General features: G+C 49.3%; 1 long non-coding RNA gene across 2 annotated transcripts; it reads left to right on the top strand.

The window, feature by feature from the left end:
* Positions 1 to 2851: 2851 nt before the first annotated feature.
* Positions 2852 to 5104, top strand: Gm35454. Of its 2 annotated transcripts, none has more exons than XR_380025.4 (4): positions 2852 to 3608; positions 4192 to 4251; positions 4335 to 4435; positions 5017 to 5104. It is a non-coding gene; the product is annotated as a predicted gene, 35454 (long non-coding RNA). The 2 variants fall into 2 exon arrangements; XR_871392.1 differs by having other exon boundaries at positions 2869 to 2919.
* The last annotated feature ends 11117 nt before the right edge of the window (positions 5105 to 16221 follow it).

The raw sequence follows: 16221 nt of genomic DNA, 5'->3' as shown, positions 1-16221 counted from the left end.
GCATCAAAGGGCCAGGATGTTAATTAACCTATGGCCAGATCTTAATTGCTGCAAGCAAGCCTCATGGGTGAAGGTAGAGGTCTGATCCCCAGTGTGCAAGCATAGGGGCCCTACACAAAACCATCCCTTAGGCTCATCACCCAGAGAGGTCTTGGCCAGCTCCCGTGTCGTTTTTCCTGGGGGAAGGGAACTAGGACACTGAACCTTCATGCAATCAGATGTGCCTTCCACAGGATGCCAACAGCAAGCTATCCTCTGTGCAGTGCTTAGCCTCGCACCCCACGGCATAACGCAGCATAATTTCTTTTAGAGCGGCAAACCGAATCTGAGGAGATTGTCCCGCCTCCACTGCAGCAAAAGCCTACGCTACCATGGCGAAAGTGCGGGCCGCACTCTGCACCTAACACATGTGCCAAACACAAAACACACACACACTATAACAAGCATACATCCCAGGGCTCTCATCCCCACTCATCTTCCCTGAAGCAAGGGATAGATAGCCAGAGGGGCTATTTCTTTAAGGGGAATTCAGGGATCAAAAAGGCATGGAAAAATTTGAACGTCATGTCGAGCTGGTATCGGCTTCTGGAACACCGAAAGGATCTCTCATCTCTGCTCCATCCTTTGTGCTTGTGGGATCATCCACCACATCCACAGGGGCAACTGGATCAGGAGCCTCATTCTTGCAGCGTCTTACCAATCTCTCCGGCACCCAAAGAGGTTCCATCTGGTCCTGTGGAAACACACAAACAGACCCTCTCGCCCACATCAACACCTGATCTGGTTGATCCTCTCCAAATCTCCGGACAGAAGGTCCACCTACAGGTGGATGCTGAGGAGGCATAGGGAGGAGGCATAGAAGCTAATTCGCCTTCCTCCTCCGCCTCGGCTCTTTTGTTTCGTCCTTTCTGTTCACCTGATTTTACTGTGTCTTCTTTCTTTTTCCTTTTTCTTTTTAAGCCCTTCTCCTTTTCCGACATACTTTCTTGTTGCTCTATAAGGATTTTCTGACCTGTCTTGACTGCCTCTCCATTCAAACAGTAACAGAGTCCATATATCAGAACAAACAAGACCAAAACTATCAGACCTACCCACAAAGGGTCAATGGGAGAAAAAAGCATAACTACACAGCGAGGATCTATTGATCACTACACTGAGGTTATCATAGTTCCTTAACTTGTCCCCAAACCAGGAACCTTAACTTGTCCCAAAACCAGGAACCTTATCGTTACTTTGTGCCTCCTTCCTGGCAACTTTATACTCACCTCTATTTTATCCGAGGTCCTTCCCAAACTCCTGGGTTACTTTGTGCCTACTTCCTGGCAACTTTATGCTCACCTCTATTTTATCCGAGGTCCTTCCCAAACTCCTGGGGTCGCAAGTTTCACTCACCTTGAACTTACCCTGCCGGCAACCACTGACTGCTGAAAGTTCTGAACTCGGTGGGGGAGTCGGTTCCCCGTACGGGCCACCAATTGTCGCGCCTGCTCTCGACCAGCAAGAACGATGCGACCACCAGTCCTTCTAACAGCAGTTTATTCAGTCTTCATCTTTCTTCTTTCTCTTCATCAGTACCGTTCCCCAGCTGAAGAGTTCTGAATCCACGCCGGATCCTTCTCAACAGTCTGTTTTACAGGAACTTTTATTAACCACTCCTTCCCCGTGATGCAGTTCTGAATCCTCCCTGTAGCAGGGGGTCTTCGCTCGTGCCTGAAGATGTTTCTTGTTCCCGGGTTTCGGGCACCAACTGTTACGCGCACTCAACTGGCCAGGAAGAACGACGCTGCTACAGGATCCTTCTGCACACGTTTATTCAGTCCTGTTTCTTCTTGTTTATATCTCCCTTGTTTATATCTCCCTTGTTTTTATATCTCCCTTGTTTATATCTCCCTTGTTTATATATCTCCCTTGTTTTTATATCTCCCCTGTTTATATCTCCCCCGAACCCTGGGCCTCTCACTCCTTTTATACTCTCTCTCATCCACGAACCGCAGGCCACGCCCCCTCGCCAGTCACGAGGCTTCAGCTAATCAGGGCAGCAGGGGCAAATCTCCACCAAATTGGATTCACCTGTATCCTGGTACACCTGCGCAGCACTCAAGATGTTTGTGTCTTATATGAGGAAGTCAGGTGCAAGTCATATGACTTAGCTGCAGTCCCTGGCGCCTTTGGGACTGCCGCCACACCCGCTCCCCACACCCGGGAAGGGTATTATGGTCTGGATATTATGGTCATGTGATGAGCTCTGACTCCCCAGGTGCTGATTTAGGGAACCATGGAGCTTTGTGGGGTGTGGTCCCACTGGAGGAGGGGCACTTTATGCCTTTCCTGGGTGGAGGAAGGGAAGTAGCTCACCATTCATCCCAATAGTACATCCCATGGGGTAGTTGAGTGTGAGGCCCTGTGGCAGTGGGAGGTGGGGTAAGGCTGGGAGGGAGCTAGATCCTGTCCCCCCACTGACAGGAGACATGGAGTTCTGCTTTTTGCTCACACAAGCAGGTAACCAGAAAACCGGTTCCCTGTTGGTCCCACCCACCAACCACCTCTAAGGAGGATACCCCAGGGAAGTCAGAGGACCGAGGTTCTGATATTTTAGAGTCTGCTCATGCTTCTTGTGCGCGCTCGACTGGCCAGGAAGAACGACGCTGCAACAGGATCCTTCTGCACACGTTTATTGGGAGAGCTTGATTGTAGAGGCGAAAAGACCCTGAGCCCAGAACTGGTGCTGCTTACATAGGCCTAGGAGAGGCGTGTCTCACATCTGATTGGTTAACTTGTCTTGGCAAAAGAACCTTCACTGCCTATGTATGTGTGGTGGCCAGCAGTAGCCAACTGCCACTCTGCAACTGCCACTCTGCAACGGCTTCCCACACATGCTCAAGCATCGTGTGATGGAAGATTTATCATTTTCCTTTCATAGTTAAGCCTTTGATACATTAGGAATTTATTTCCTGTCACGTGGGATCCTACTTCATTTCCTTTCTAATCGATAACAAGTGATGTCATTTTATTTTATTGAAGCATTATTCTTTCAGCCAATGCAGATACTAACAGCTCTGTATGGTAAACTGCAGTGAATTCTGGGATGTGTATCTAGCTCCTGTCTCTGACTCACCTCTTCCTTTCCTATCACCACACTGCTTTGACAATGAGTGGCTTGTGGTATATTTTAGCGTCAATCGAGGCAAGGGCAGCCTTCCAAGTTTTCACTTTCTCATCCTTCTGGAGTGCAGGTTCCTCTCTGTGAACTGTGAAGCCATTGTGTTAGGAAGCTAATGGCAGAAGGCCTGGAATTGGGCTGAGTGGTTTCACAGAAATATGAGATGAATTTTCTTGGCACGGCCCCAATCCTGATGAGTGATTCAGCTTCAGAGCTACAGTCCACAGATGTCCCTTCTGTTCGTGTGTCACAGACCAAATCAAATTAGATGGCCCTGCTGACTTCAAAAGGACAGGAAAATGCTACCCTGAGGGGAGGGCAGTGGGAAGTTGAGGAATATTAATAGGGGAGATGACACACCTGTGGGCTGAGTCTATTCCAGCTGCCAGGAGTCTTGAACTTCTTCCTTCACAGTCAGGAAGCTGAGAGTTCAAGATCAAGGGAGCAGGTGTGTTCTGGTGAAGCCTTCTTTCTTCCCTTCCTCTTCCCTCCCCTCCTCTCTCCTCTCCTCTGTCCCTTTATTTCTCTTCTCTCCCCTTCTCTTCCTTTTCCTTCTTTCTCTCCCTTCCCCTCCCCCTTCCCTTTCTTTCCCCTTCCCTCCCTCTCCTCTCCTTCCTCCCCTCCCCCTCCCATTCCTCCTCTCCCCTCCCCTCCCCTTTCTTTTCCCTTCCTTTTTTTTCCCCTTTCTACTTTTCTTTTCAGACACAGAATCAAAAGAGCGGGAGCCTCAAAGTTTGGGCCCTGAAGGCCCCTGCAGGCAAACTCATCTTTTCCTAGGACATTGTCTTAGTTTCTTTTTTGATGCTTAGATGAAAACACCCCAACAAAAGCACCTTGAGTCTCGCAGTTCTGGATTATGTTTCATCACAAGTGAAGCCCTGACAGTGAGAGCTTAAGTTGATACCTCTGCACTCAGGAAGCAGCTAATCTCCAGTCCTGTGTTGTCTGGCACTGCAGCCCAGAGTAGTGCCTCTCTCCTTTAGAGCAGGTCTTCCCACCTTGACTAACCTAATTAAGACAATCTCTCACAGGTGTGCCCAGATCTAAACACTCTCATCCCTCACAAATGTGCCTGAAGACTTGACTCCCAGGTGATTCCAAATTCCATCACACTGATAAAAATACTATTACAGCCTTAAGAGAACATTAATGTGCCACCATCATTTCTGTACAGGTGAACGTCGAAGTCCAAAGTCAGGCCTTTTTCCACACGGAGTCCACTTCAGTGGCGAAACTTACTGAGGAATGTCTCACTGGATCCACATCTAAGCTTTGGTAGGACTTTAAGAACATTTCCTGGGAAGTAGGCTGAACTGAAGACCTCTCTTTAGCTACATAGCTCTCTTTAGTTTCCTTAGATAACAGGGAAACAGGAAGCTGGGTACTTTCCCATTGTGCCCCTGAAGATAGGATAGACAAAGTTCCTGTTATCCACTCAGCCTTGAAGAAAGAAGAGGCCCAGAAGCACCGCCCATGATTACATCATCCTCAGTGCCCAGAACCCTCAGGGCCAGAGCAGACCTCCCCAAGAGTCCACCCATTAGATTTCATGTCACTGAAGTTTGTTATGATACAGCCTGAAGTCAGAGAGTGATCCATTGCTGATCATCGTGTAGACCAAAGTGGCTGGCTGACATTTATTAGCTTTAAGTGTGTCCCAGGAGTAGTTCAAAGCCTTTAGATGGTATTAACTTGCTTTGTTCTCACTCTATGACTCTAGTCTTTTATTTCATTCTGAAAAGGAGAAAACTGAGGCATAGAGAGGCTAAGTAAGTTGCCCAGGTGTACCCCAATATTAAGTGGTTTTGTGGGATGGGACTACCACTAAGCTTTTAACCCAAGGCTCTTTGTTTCAGAATCCATAGCCATCACAATTCATACAATGGTATGCTGCCTTTCCTTCAAAAAGAACTTTGGGGGCTGGGGTGAAGTGCTCATTGTGCCAGCTGAACCAGCATAAATAAGATCCTGAGTTTGATCCCTAGAACCCGAGTAAAAAGCCATGTGTAGCAGTGTGTGCTTGTAATCTCTGCACTAAGGAATGGAGAGAGGTGACTCTGGGGCTGGCCAACCAACCTAACCCAATCAGTCAGCCTCAGGTCCCAGTGAGGGATCCTGACTCAAAAAAAGCAAGCAAGCAAGCAAGCAAGCAAGCAAGCAAGCAAACAAACAAGAAACACCCAAGATGTACAGCTCCTGAGGAATGACACCCAAGGTGCATACACGTGTACACACAAACATGCACATGTGCCTGCACATATAGGTGTGTACTGGTACACATATGGGTACATATAACCATACAAAAGGACCTTTTATGTTGATATATTTAATATAACACTTCTTTGCAAGATATTCTCTTTGGGGGAGCCATGCCTCTCAGAATAGAGTTTGGTGTGGTCATCAACACAGCTTCCTTCCTTTAGATGATGGCCTTTCTCTGAATATTATTTGGTCTGAAGAATGGGATATATCTTCAGAGGAGGCGGGGGTGGGGGTGGGGGAGAAGGCGGGTTAACCCTGGAACAAGCCCTGCAGATCCCTGGGCATTGAGGCTCTAGACAGAAGGCTCTAGGGGGCTGTGATTGTTAGCTTTGCCAACTGTCACAACCTAGAATCTCCTGAGAGTCTCAACTAAGGAATTATCTAGACCAAGTTTGCCTATGGGCATGTCTATCCCAGATTGTCTTGTTAATTGAGATGGAAAGACTCAGACAATGTGGGTGGCATCGTTTCTTGGGCTGGGTCCTGGACTGGATGTAAGAGTAGAAATAGCTGAGTGTTGAGCAAGCAGGCAGCATGGGGTCTTCTCCCCGCTCTTGCCTGTGGATGCATGACCAGGTGCCTTAACTTCCCCTCAGTAGCAGACTGTGGCCTGAAACTACAAACCGTTTTCTCCCCTGGGTTTCCCTACCCCAGCCCCCACTGCGTTGCTTTTGGACACAGTGTTCTATGAGAGCAATAGAAATGAATTAGAACTGAGGATGAGGCAGGAGAGCACGCTCTAGTCTGAAGGACGTCTCAAGCAAGGAGAGAAACAAAGTAACCTGGCCTCAGTCACTGTGCAGGAGAGACCAGTTAAGGAGAGCATGCCCAAGGTGGGGACTCTGGTACTCAATATCCAGCTATAGCTGTAGCTTCCCCTGCAGAGGACATGGGCCTGACAAATCCTTATGCATGGGTAGAGGCTACTATCCATACTGTGTCTTATTCTGCTTTTCATACTTTCCCCCTCCCCCTACCTCTTCTGACTGGTCCATGTCCTCATGTCGGGTCACCTGAAATTCTTAGCAGCACAAGAGATATTCTCAGCATGCTGTCACCTTCTCAGATCTACCATTGTGTCTTTCTCTCATGCTTAGGAACATGCTTCAAGATGGGGACTTGGTCCTAGAAACAGATGTAGATGGCAGGTGAGGGACTAAGGACCGTGGGTGGGTCCACCTTCAACCAGTTAGGAACAGAAGCTGGTGGGTAAAGGCTCAGCCTTCCTCTTCTCCAGGGAGGGAATTCCTAGGCAGTGTCCTCTCAGTGTGGCTATGGGTCCCCAGGATCCTTATACAGGTCCCAGGAATGTGCTGGCTGCTTAACAACTTCTTGCTTATTCCTCCATCCTTGGTTCCACCCCATTATCCCCCCAAACCCAGAGATGATGACTTGGGTACAGTTGGGTTATCCATGGAGAATCTAGAAAAGGAAGAAAAGAACATGGCAAAGGATAGACCAAGAGCAATTTGCTTTAGAGGGACAGAGATGTTGGGGAGGTATGTTGAGCACAGTCAGTACTGCCTTGTGCAGAGTCAAAGAGACCAGGGGTATCCTCTAATCCTTCCCTTCGCTTTTGGGTGGAGGTGCCTGCCTCTGGATGGGAACACTGTGTCTCTCCTACCTCCCAAATATGCTCGAGGCTTGGTGAAACCCCAGAAAAAAAAGACAAGAAGTAGAAACTGTCTATAGCAACATCCATGGTGTTGCCTACCAGGTGTGGGCACGGTGCCAATGGGGTCAGATGCATCCATGGGTTTCTGGAGCCGTGATGCTGGAGCTAAGATGTCTGGAGCCATGATGTTGGAGCTAAGATGTCTGGAGCCATGATGTTGGAGCTAAGATGTCTGGAGCCATGATGCTGGAGCTAAGATGAGGCCTGAAAGGCAGAGGCTGATTTTTCCTTGGCAGCTTAATCTTTGCTTTTCACCTTCAAACGGTTCTATTCTGCGTCTAAATGCTCACACCAAGAATCTGTCCTGAATTTGGGGGGACCCTAGAAATGGACTCAACCCCTGCTCAGATGATAAATATCCCTTCTTAGTTCTGTTTTATTTCAGGTTACAGATCGTAGAGTTAGGGTGAAGGAATTAAAAAAAAAAAAGCAGAATACTTATTCCAGCATTAACGATTATTATTGTAGGATCTTGCACCATATCTTTTTCCTGGTGAATTATTAATAAGGCCTGTTTTTGTTTAATGCCTGATAATAATTTCTAAAAACAGATCTACAACTTCAGCTGTAAATGCATGCCCATGAATCATTCTCCTGAAAGCTCAATTGTACAGTTTGTGTGTGTGTGTGTGTGTGTGAAATAACCCTATTTTTAAAATCTTCTGCCTTGCCATTCCTACAAATGTCAACACAAGACCCGAGAAGCAATCTGGGGCTCTGCGATGAAATTATCGAGATCTTCACCTGGCTTGCTTAAGGAGGAGCCAAGAGGCTAGGAGCCCAAAAGCAGAGCACGAGGCTGAACAGCCTTCTCACTTCTGACCTCAAGTCAGGATGAATCAGGCAGCTTCCCAGCTTCCATCTAGTGCTTCCCCACCCTCCCCCCATGCCCAGCTTTTCTCTCCAGCTTTCATGTCCCTGAGGAGCCCCTGCCCCTCTGAGGGCCTGTACTAAGTATGCTCAGCACATCTTCCCAGCATCTCCAGCAACCTTGAAAGCAAGTCGCTTGTTAGCGCCTCCTTGACCCTTTCAGTCCCATTTCTGATAACACAGCAGGAGACAAAGACTCAGGAAGACTGGCAAATGTCAACACCGGGGTGTAAACCTAGAGCAGTATGCTGCTCAAACCGTGGTCTGGAAATCAATCAAATGGCTTTGAATTTGGTTTTCCTATGAAGAGACAAATACAAAATTCTTCCCCCATGAATAAATCAGGGATCTAGATGAAGTGATCAAAAGTCCCCCTTGCTGCGGTGCTTATGTCTGCATCCCACCCCCACCCCTGCTCCTGTTAAGCACCATCATCTTTCTGGTGAGCACATTGACCTGACCCCAAGCATCGTAGGACTGGATTACTCACATGGGATCACTCATGGGGTGGACATTGATTTAGCAACTGCGGTGGCCAGGTACTGTCTGAAACAAGGACCTAGTGGTCATCCAACCCAGATGTCACCCTTACTCACTGTTCATGGCAGGAATAAGCATGAATCAGAACTAAAATTGTGTTTAGGACCTCCTGAGAGTTCATCTGTGGAAGCAAGACCTTCAGGAAGTTGCCATTCAGGAGTGAAGTCAGAGCTCACAAGGGAAAAGCATTCCAAGCAGAGGACCCAGTATGGGTGAAGATTCAGTGCTGGCTGCTGCATGCAGCCATGAGACCACAGAGGAAAGGGAAGCTCACATGGAACGTGGTTGAAGGCAAGTGGACTCTGGACCCGTCCACGTCAGGATAGCAATGAGAAGGCGGTAGGGCCAGCAAGCAGAGGTAGATCACAATCCAGTCTGCTGTTGTCACCTTCCCCAACATGATGTGAAAGGCTGAGAGGACTCGGGGGGCGGGGACCCAGACTGAGCACAAGTGTAGAGAAGGTAACAAGTATCCAAGATGAGATGACAGCGGCTTAGACCTGTGTGCATAGCTGAGACAGTCAGAGCCCACATGGGAAAGCCGTAGGAGGTAAATCTATCCCGTCTCGGGAATGGGCCGGACTGTGTCAGGTTCTGAGGGAGAGGGTGAGAGGAAGGTGTGAAGGGTGTCTCCAACTTTGGCACCACCGTGTGTGATCTGGAATGGGACAAAGGTCCAGAGGTGGTGTTTGGGTGAAGGGAGAATCGGGGGCACCTTTCAGGTTTCCCAGAGGAAAGTGTCAAATAATCAAGCCACACAAAGTCTAGGAATGATTTCTTCAGCAGTAGAAGCTAAATGTGTGGTCCTCTGTGGGGAGGAATGAAGCTCCTGAGGGACGCTGTGTGCCTTTTGAAGTCCTATGAGCCCACCCCAAAGGTGGGTCCCCCAATTGTCAGGGAGCACTCTCAGTGAAGTAGGAGTGAGGTCAGAAACAGGTAACACTGTGCGTGCTAAAAGAATGACTGAAGAAAGTGGAGGGGAACCGTGGTCCATGGTGCTGAAGGGTCAGTATGCTGAGAGCCGGGAATGATCCAGAGGAGTAAACAATGTGGGTACCAGGTGAATGGTCCAGACCAGACTGGACAGGCTTGAGATGCCAGTGGGAGGGAGGGAAGGGCATAGTGACCTCGGGCCTCGATTCTAATTGGTATGATTGTGAAAGGAAGAGATGAAGGATGAGAAACATGGCCAGGGAGAGGACTCAGGGCATGAAGAGATGAGTACCTACAACCCTCCAGGGCCTGCCTGTCTTGGTGCTCCCCAGGGATTTCCTAGTGTTTGGGCAATTTGATCATCTGTGTTGTGTGATCAGAATATGCAGGGACTCGTGCCTGGGGTAACACTCAGACACAGGAAGGTAGAGTTGGAGTGTGGGTACCTCAGGCCCCAGATTCTCAAGCGGGATGGGTCTCAGCTGTGCCCCATGCAGCTTCCCAGAGGGTCCTCTCTTCCTCGACGTCTCAGTAGATTACCAAGGAAGGCAATAAGCACCTTGAAGCCTCTAGAGAGACAGAAGAGTGGGGATGGAGATTGCATTTGAGGCAGGTGGGCACCAGGTGGTGGCTGAACAACTTGTTCCACTAGTATCAAAACTGCATGTTTTATAGAGACAGAGACCACATGAGTCTTCTCTCTCTCTCTCTCTCTCTCTCTCTCTCTCTCTCTCTCTCTCTCTCTCTCTTCATCTCTTCCTCTCTTCCTCTCTTCCTCTCCCCCCCTCCCACTCACCATCCTCCTAGACCCTGCTAGGACAGTGTGCCAGATGCACCTTTCACCAGTGACCTTAGCAGAAGCTGTTCTTGATTCTTTCATGAGGCAGTAAGGATCCAGGTAAGACTCCTACCCACAGGGACCAGACTTGTGATATTCCTTAGTGCCTGAGACTCTTAAATTGTGCTCAGCACTAGGGAGCAAGAGACAGCAAAGAGAGGATGCAAGGGCCTGAACTTGTTAGTTAGCAACTGGCTTCCAACCCATCACAGCTCCTAAACGGATGGCTCTAAACAATGCTTTGTGATTACTGGCACCCATCCTGCCACTCCTCCTGTCTTCATGGTCACTGCCTCAGACTGTCCCTCACCTGTGCAAGCCTGTCTTAAAGGAAGTTCCCATAAACACAACCTTTTCCTTCCTCCTTCCCCATGAGTTATAGCAGTAGTAATACGTCCTGGTTCTTGACCCCTTCTGAAGCCACAGTCTTACTTTGGCTTCCAAAAGAAGCCTTGCATGTGCTGGGGTTTGAAGCTGCCCACTTTTGAGTTTCTTTAGTCTGATGATGAGTCTGTATGATGGTCACGTGGGTGTGTGAGTGACCAACTGTGGCTTCTCCAGCTGCCCCATCCTTTTGCTCCCACCCAAGCATGGATCATTCTACTGATGTGGAAGGACCCTCAGAGCTGACCCTCCAGGGAGAGAGAGGGGAATGCTGGGGATTAGGGAGCCTGAGAAGCATGGCCCTGGATCCAGCATGGCAGCCTACAGTGTGTCAGGATAGCAGCTGCTGCAAGACAGCCACACCTGGGCTCCGTCCAGATGAAACCCAGCTGTGACAGAATCCTCATGGGAGCCCCAACCCATCTTTCTTGGTGCTAGACTCTGCACTCAGGAAGTGAGAAGCTGGGGGTCAAGTCCATTCCACTCTGTAGCCCTGTCCCCCTCCCAGGGGCCCCAAGGAGGAGAGCTGGCTACAAACAGGTAGACCCTCCCACCTACCCTCCTGAGGCAGCTCCTCATCTTGAAGACCCCAAACTTCTTGTGTATGTGAACCCTCAGGGCAGGAACAGCTCCCTTCCCCTGGACTGGAATAATCCGGAGGTACCCACAGGACCAGCGCTGCTCATCAATTCTGCATCTTCCTGAAAATGTACTTTTAAATGCCTTAATTGCATTTTAGAGATAACCCTGTAAGCAAAGTGGCCGGAAGAGAAACCATGGAGAGAGCTTGGTGGTCAGGCTCTTTGTTTTAAATCAATCCAACATCTGCGCCTAATGCAGCCTTAGGCTGCTCCTCCGGAAGCATTAGCCCTATTAGTGGGGGCTGGCAGGAACACAAAATAAGATATTTATGGGCTTGGCACGTGCGCATTGCCGTGGGGACTGAGGCTGGGGTGGGGTTGTGAGGGAAATACGCAGGTCAGCATGTCTGTGGAGCTTGCTTGGGTTCCACGCCAGGCTGATGACAGAGAGCACGGGGTTACTCTGCCCTAGGCCCTACACACATTGGCACATTCTCACTGCCTCTGCACAGTGGAGAAAGCCATGCTGTGCAGTCATCTCTCCAACCACAAGCAAGGGGAGGGGACCACGGGACAGGAATAATGGGCGTGCCTCAGTGAGGATTTGAGGAATGTCCAACCACAAGCTTGGAAGCCATGCTTAGAGCAAAGGACCCAGCAAAGCCTTGGCTCCTTCCATCTCTGCCATGCTGGGGTGTGGCCTTTACTCTCCTCTCAAAGATAGTGTCCTGCAAACGGCTATCTCTACCAGGAGCAAGTAAGAAGGGGCGATGTCACTCTTCATTAAGTGACATGACCCAAAGGCAAGGGCAGAACTCGCTTCCTACGGGATAGTCTTAGTTGTGTGGCTGGCCATCCTTAGCTGCCAGGAAGTAGCTTAAGATGATAGACCATAAAGAGGTTTGGGACAAGAAGTTACGTGGAGGTTTGTTTAGACCTTACTGTGTAACTGTGGCCGTCCCCATGAGGAGCTGTGGACCAGGCTGGGAGCAAATGTGCGCCTAATTTCAGACCCAGCATTAGGGAGCCAGTTCTGTCCAACAAAAACAAAATAGCCCTGACCCTGTGGGAATTTGTGGTGGGAGTTGTGTGCTAACTGAGTTAGGCACACAGGTCGTCTATTAAAGAGTAACTTTTGTCACTTAATGAAGAGCCCCATCTCCCCTTCTTTCTTGCTCCTGGCGGAGATAGCACCCAGTTAGTCCCCAGCCCAATCTCACCTCCTGAACCTGTTATCTGATCTTGCCCCTGTCCTCCCATTGGCTAGGCTATCCTCACTTCCAAGTCCGCCATGCCCCTCCAACTCATCCTATCTCCACAAACCTAAGCTTACCACTTCCCAGCAATGGATTCTCCAATGCCCTCTTCTCCCCAAAGCTAATCAAACCTACCCTTTCCATTTACCTTTTGTGACTCAGCCTCCCTTGGCTGACCAAGCTCACCTCCAGTGCTCATCTTTTATGTTGGATTACAAATCACCACAGCCCACAGCTTAAAGCAACACACAACTGGCTATCTCAAGAGTCTGTAGGGCCAGAGTCCGGTCACCGCTGAGCTGGGATCTCTGTGTGAGGTCTCACTAGGTTGAGGTTAGGGTACAATCAGTTTGGGTTTTGGTCTCACTCTGTCTCCAAGCCCTCAGGGGTTAGTGACAGGAAACACTGAGATGGAGCTGAGGACCAAAACCCCAGCTTCCCTCTGCTACCAAATCAAGCTGGCTCCCAGTTACTCATCACATTCTGTCCAGTAGAGTCATTCCTCTGCAAACCTCCATGGAGTAACTCTGCTCAAAGGGTGAACCCTAAGAGGATGGTGTCATGGCTACCAGCTTACTGTGCCTCTGTAAGCCACAGGATCTACTTAACTAGGAGACTGACATTTTTCTTAGGCTCAAGGATATCTCACTTCCCTGTGTCTGCTTCTGTCTTCCTACCACCAGGTCCTTGTCACCTGTCCAACTCTTCCCTTAAGGTTGAGCTGAGTGTCCTCTACTTCCTGTACATACTCCACGAGCTCATTCCCAGGCTGAGCAGATTTCTCTGGGCTCAGGGGTGTGTACTGCCTACCACTTTGACCACTTTCTACTAGACGACCTGTGTGCCTGACTCAGTTATCACACAGTCCCTACCAAAAATTCCCACAGGGTCAGGGCTATTTTGTTCTGTCTGGGCCTCTAAGAGTTTGAGGTGGGTCTGGCTCACAGTAGGTGTCCAATAAATAAATGTGTATAGGATGAGTAGAGATGACTTTCCTTGGGAAGTCTGAACAATGGCTGCTGTGAGTCGTGGTTCTCCGCGTCTATTTCCTTTAGTGATGTACCATGAGGTTGTGTTTAACCTCACAGTATATAAACTGGCCCATAGATCCTTGCCATTACAGGAGAGCTTGTAGAAGGACAGAATTCTCAGCCCTGCCTTGCCCCTGAATCCTCACTGCTTTTTAATAAGATTGCAGTGTGATTCACATATACTTTGAAGTCTCAGGGGAGGCGATTCAAACAATAAGCCTTTCTGCTGGTCTTGTTTTAGGGCTGTAGGGCAGTGAGGGTTCCATTGCTCTGCTCCCAGCCCCTGGCTCGGACTGGCTGCGGACACGTTCCTCAGGAGCCTTTCATAATTGTTCTCAGTACAAAGCCGCTTCTCTTTCTGCTGCAGATTCTGCCCCCAACTCCAAGCTGGGAGGAAGGACCAGAGTGATGCCCAGCTACGGGTTACCTATGAGTTTCAGCAAGAACTGAAATCCAGTGGGTAATCTTGCTCATTGTACTGGCTAGCTTTGTGTGTCAACTTGACACAAGCTGGAGTCACCACAGAGAAAGGAGCTACAGTTGAGGAAATGCCTCCATGAGATCCAGCTGTAAGGCATTATCTCAATTAGTGACCAAGGGGGAAGGGCCCAGCCCATTGTGGTTCCCTGGGCTGGTGGTCCTGGGTTCTATAAGAAAGCAGACTAAACAAGCCAGATGAAGCAATCCAGTAAGCAGCACCCTCCATGGCTTCTGCATCAGCTCCTGCTGCCTCCAGGTTCCTGCTCTGTGTGAGTTTCAGTCCTGACTTCCTTTGGTGATGAACAGCAATGTGGAAGTGTAAACTGAACTCCCCAACTTGCTTCTTGGTCATGGTGTTTTATTGCAGCAATAGAAACCCTGACTAAGACACTCATCTATAGGTCTGGAGTATCAACTCACCCAGGCTTGGCAAGTTCCTGTCTTTCTTTGTTTCGGGAATTATGGTACCCCAGGCTCCTGGGAAGAGTGAGTTGAGCATGAAGATGCACAGTTTACAATCCCAGCAGCACTGTTCTGAGGCCAAAGCCAGAGCTACAGGCTAGCCTGAACCAAACAGCAGGCCTGGGTATAAAATGTGAAGGAGGGTATGGAGAAGCAGCTCAGTAGTTAAGAGCTCTTGTTGATCTTGCAGAGATTCCAAGCTTGGTTCGTTCTCAGCACTCATTGTTGATTGGGCAGCTCAATGATGCCAGCCCTCTCTTGGCCTCCACAGGAACCTCTGTGTGCATGCACACATGTAAATAAAAATTAATACATTTTAAAATGGAAATGGAGAGAGAGAAGAGGGCTTTGATATCAAGGGATCTTTCTGCATCTGTGGGGGGATATTTTTCCCTCATTGATCTGTGCCTTGCTGTTTGACATCTGCTCTAATCCACTAGGCAATGTGGGCCCTTGATTTCTTGGGCCACAGCTCCTTATGGGAGAAACAAAAGAAAAAAAATATATTGTAAAATGTTTCTGAAATTTGACTGGGAGAATATTTACCTCAGAGGAGAGTTTCTCCTCTCTTCTGGAAGGAGAAACGCCGTAAAGTCCTGGGCAGCAGTACTGGGAAAACAAGCCAAACAGCATGTTCGGAACTGACCACACTAAAGTGGGGCTTTGATAAGACCTCGGGCCAGCACCCTATCCAGGTCATGTCTGGAACTGCTAAGATCCATGTATCATCCCAGATGCTTGAGTGAGTCCTGGGCACATCTTGTACACTATCTTTCCAAACCCTTGACCCGAGGCTGGGACAAAGTATCCGGCAAATTGGACTTAAGGAAGGGGTTATTTTAGCTCACAGTTTGTAGGTACAGGCCATCATGGTGGGGAAGTGGGTAACACCAGAACTGCCGAACTTGGGTGTATGAATTCTCCAGAATTCTGAGACTGGGACCCGTTTCATCAAACTCACAAGATTATCCAGCCAATTGTCCCTCAAAGTACACCCACTCTCCCTAGGTGCCCTTGCCGGCACAAGGGGGCGCTCTTGAGTATTTGTGTGGGAGATGCGCACTCTTGCCTGCTCACAATGTGGATCTGACCTTTGGGGAGCAGCATGCAGCACAGAGTTAACTGGCGGATCAAACAGTTTTGAAATCTTGCCAGAAAGTTCCCGCCCAAAGCAAAAATCTGTAAGAGTCAACTCTCCTCTGCGCACTCCTCTTTGCTGCCAAGGCTGGATCTCCGCAGGCCAGAAGTAGAGGCAGGGTGACCTGCTGGTTGTTCAGGAAGAACCATCTCTCTCCTAGCCTGATTGGCCCAGAGAGCAGGGTCCCTGCCTTAACCAAGCTGCAGGATCCCTGTGGTGATGTCTGGGCGGAGAGGAGGCGGGAGGTCTAGTTTGGCAATGAACAGGGCTGTGGGTCCAGCTCTCCCAAGCTTAGGGTGGATCTCCCCGCAGCCCCACCTCCCTGCCAGGCGTCTTCCCAGCCTCTGCCTCCCCAGCAACCCCAGCTGGAGATACAGTGTGTCTCCGTGACAGATATTGGTCCATCGATTGGGTTTTTGTTGCACCAGCTCCAAAGCCTGTCGGGAAAGTCCTCAGCTTGTCTTTGAGGGGAAAGATGACTCGGGTGTGCTGCTTTCACTTTGTCCTAAATTAAACTCCTGTAGAACTGGAAGGAGCTTCCGTGCGTGCTTCACCCTGTCCTCACTCAGGGCCTCCATAAGATCATCCAGATAAGCAGGCCTGCCAACATC

The sequence above is a fragment of the Mus musculus genome, chromosome 9, assembly GCF_000001635.26.
Source record: "Mus musculus strain C57BL/6J chromosome 9, GRCm38.p6 C57BL/6J".
Taxonomy (NCBI): domain Eukaryota; kingdom Metazoa; phylum Chordata; class Mammalia; order Rodentia; family Muridae; genus Mus; species Mus musculus.
Note: the sequence above shows the minus strand (reverse complement) of the source record. Positions and strands in the feature narration are given on the sequence as shown.